We start from the raw sequence: 3,897 nt of genomic DNA on the forward strand, positions 1-3,897 counted from the left end.
TATCAAAAGAAAGCTTAAGAGGGGGATATTTCTACCAAAAACAATAGGTATTATCATACCTATCAAACACCCCACACTTAAACCTTACTTGTCCTCAAGTAAAACTAAACAAAGTACATCTACCAACTAACATCCTAACTCACTAACGCAGGAATCGCGATTGCATTTAGCATATGCAACAAGCCGTTAAACCCCTAGGTGTCCCTAGTGGAGAAGTTTTGTCTCCTGAGGGCTTACAAGAACGACACCCACAAACGTTTCAAGATAACTCAAATCAAACATATGGGAGGGAAATCACTAGAATCGAAACAATATACATCAATGCCATGCAATCAAAAAGATGTGGAAACCCCACACTTCATCCAAACATATACTCAATGAAGATTATCCATCTACTCAATCACTTCGTCTACATTAAGTGTGTGCAAAGAAGAAATGTATAATTATTTGGCTTCCAAGAGTTCATAGGCGCCAAACATAGTCACATTCCAAGAATTCCAAGAACAGTCAAGTAGTAATATCAATGCACTTTTATTTATATACATGCTTCTCTTCTTCTTCTTCTTCTCTTTTTTTTTTATTTTTTTATTTTCATCTTACTAGGCCCGTGCAATGCTCACTCCTTTAAGCTTTCTAGTCAACCCATGTAACGAGTTCTCAACCAATGACTCCCAACCAGTTGGTTTAGGGCATTATGTGATAAAGCACACCTCGGATCAATCACTCGAGTTGAAAAGGCTTCGAAGTTAAGCTAGCCTAGTATGTTCATCAAGATTGTCTTACCTTTTTACGCGAAACTCGAGTTGGTTAGACAAGAGCCCCGGTTACTCAGCAAGATCACAAGAGCGGAACATGCTTTTAATCATCATCAAATTTTTTTTTTTTTTTTTTAACATGCATGTAATTAACTAGTGCCAAGAATATAACTAACACGGTGTTCTAGATCATCTTAGAGAAAGTCCACATCCAACATCTATTCACCCAAGTCATACCCCACAAGCACACATTCTCGTGCAGGTGAATTACAGTGATTGTGCAATAGAGTAGACGTCAAGCATATAGAAGGATATGATGGGTTCCACAAACCAAGATTAGCTGCATTTCAATATAGCACTCAATTCAACAGAAAATTCCCATAAATATGCAAGATTCAAGCACTGAAAATTTTTTTTTTTTTTTTTTAAATTCAGCTACTACAAAAATCATGTGAAATTTTGCACAAGATAATCCATATGCAGTCCACCACCCCACACTTTAAAGAATGCATTGTCCTCAATGCAAAACATAACAATGTAATAATGCACTAAAAAGAGGACAAGTTGAAACAATAGAACCTGGGGTTGGAGTCATGCATCGAGTGGATTGGGGTGCTGGCCTGGCCACAATTCTTCAATGTTTTCATGAACCCTTTCTAGCATATGAACCCCTTTTTTTTTTTTTTTTTTTTTATACCCACACGCCTAGGCGTGTATAAGGTGCGCCTAGGCATGGTCTGGCTATAAACATAATGCCCAGAAATTTAAACTTTCTTCATTGGGTTGCCTCCCAAGTAGCGCTAAGTTTAATGTCTTCAGCCAGACGTAGTTGTACATACAAAATCAACCAAGTATGCATCAACACTTAACAATTTAAGCAAACTCTCACCCCAAACGTTAAGAACATGCATGGTCGTCAATGCAAATAAATAAAGGGAGGGAGAAAGCTTAAACACAACACTTGTTTTAGAAAAGGAGAGAGACAACCTGATTTGGAGAAATCACCACAAGCCTCAACACCTTCACAACAATTCTTGGGAAACAAATCAAGGAGGATGGTGCATAGGATACTTTCCATTCAGAATCCCCGAAACATTTGGCCCACAGAATTCAAGTTGGCGAGCCACAAATTTCCACCCTTTTTCTATCTTAGAATTCGTTATTGTGAAAGTACCATGGATAGACAATTTCAATGTCTCAAAAGGAGCACTTGTTTTACCTCTCAACATTGTTTTGGACCGTGCCTTTTTCAACTTCCTTGCTCTTGTCCGCACGCCTTTCAAAGTTGGAGATAGCTTGCTAGTAACAAGGGAAGTAGCCAAGAGCTCGTTGGATATTGGCGATGATGGAGTCCTTTTGCTTTCAATGCTATCACCAACCACATATTCCACAACCTCATCACTTGAAGCTGTTTTTGTCAATAAATTCACTCTCTCATTGCCTACCATATCAACATGAAGGCATTCTCTAATGACATCCGGACTCTTGATAGCCTTAAAGATTTTGAACTCAATGGTCTTGTCAAAGACTGTCATTGTGAGCATGCCCTTTTCCACATCTATAATGGTCTTTGTGGTAGCCATGAAACCACGGCCTAGAATGAGTGGTACATCTCTTGTCGGATTAGGTTCACCCTCCATATCAAGCACCAGAAAATCCACCGGAATAACAAAATCACCCACCTTTACTAAAACATCTTCAACTAACCCAAAAGGTGCACTAAAGAGCGATCAGCTAGTTGGAGAGTGACTGAAGTTGGTTTCAACTCACCTATCTTCAAAGTAGTGTAAACAGAATAAGGCATGATATTTACACTTGCACCAAGATCCATCAAGGCCTTTTCAATTTCTTTCTCTCCAATAATACAAGGAATGGTAAAGCTACCTGGATCTTTTAATTTGGGCGGGAGCTTTTTGTAAAATAGCACTCGTTTCTTCGGAGAGAAATACTTCTTCATGATCACCTATCTTCCTTTTGTTAGTGCACAACTCCTTCAAAAATTTTGCATATGCGGGAATAGACTTAATTGCCTCAATGAGTGGAATATTAATCTCCACTTTCTTCAAAACTTCAAAAATATCCCGATTATACTTGCTTTTCTTAGCTGGGGCAAGACGAGATGGAAAAGGCACTTTTGGAACATACTCTTCTACTTCCGGCCTTTCCTTCTCAACGTGAGGTATTTTGGAGGCACTTGGCTCCACCACTATAGGCTCATCATGATTCTCACCTTCAAGCTTTTTATACTCAATCTTGTTATCCACATTTTTCCCACTTCGCAAAACAGTAATAGCATTAGCATCCTCATACTGCTTAGGATTTACCTCAGGTTGACTCGGTAGCTTTCCTGGCTGTCTTTCACTCAAGGCATGAGCAAGTTGTCCTACTTGCATTTCAAGCTTTGCAATAGATTGAGTATTACTGGAAACAGTTTGTTGCAACTGAGTCATTGACTTGCTCATCTCTGCTTGGGAATGTTGCATTGTGACTTGTGATTGAGCAAGTTGGGAAATAAGGTCCTCCATAGTAAACTTCCTTGCATCTTGAGAAGGTGGTTCTTGTCGTGGAGCTTGTCAAGGTCTGGGCCCTTGATTGAAATTCTGGGGTGAAGCATAGGAGAAATTAGGGTGATTCTTCCATCCTGGGTTATATGTGTGAGAAAATGGATCATTCTGCTGCCTATGAAAAGGTTGAACTGCATTAACTTCCGCTTCAGGAAATGTCCCACTTCTAGAACATACATGAGTAGGATGATCGGTGCCTCCACAAATGCCACAAGGCTCCAGATTTCTACTCAGCAAAGTCACTACCGCATCCAATTTCCTAGCCACAGATGCCATCTCTGAATTTGAAGCACTAGCCTCATAAACCACGTGTCTAGGAGTATCAAGATCACGATTATCCCATTGTGAGGAATTTGCCACCACAGTCTCAATAATTTCATTGGCCTCAGTCGGTTCCTTAGCCATAATATTTCCTCCAGCAGCTGCATCTAACCTATGGCGGCATTCATCAGCCAGATGTTGGTAAAAGTATGATATAATCTGCCATGGCAAGAAAAGGTAAGAATGATGATGTGGGCACCAATCAATAAAGTTTTATATCGCTCCCAAGCCTTAAAAAAGGTTCTCCCTTGTTCTGA

This window comes from Tripterygium wilfordii, chromosome 7 (genome assembly GCF_013401445.1).
Source record: "Tripterygium wilfordii isolate XIE 37 chromosome 7, ASM1340144v1, whole genome shotgun sequence".
Classification (NCBI taxonomy): Eukaryota; Viridiplantae; Streptophyta; class Magnoliopsida; order Celastrales; family Celastraceae; genus Tripterygium; species Tripterygium wilfordii.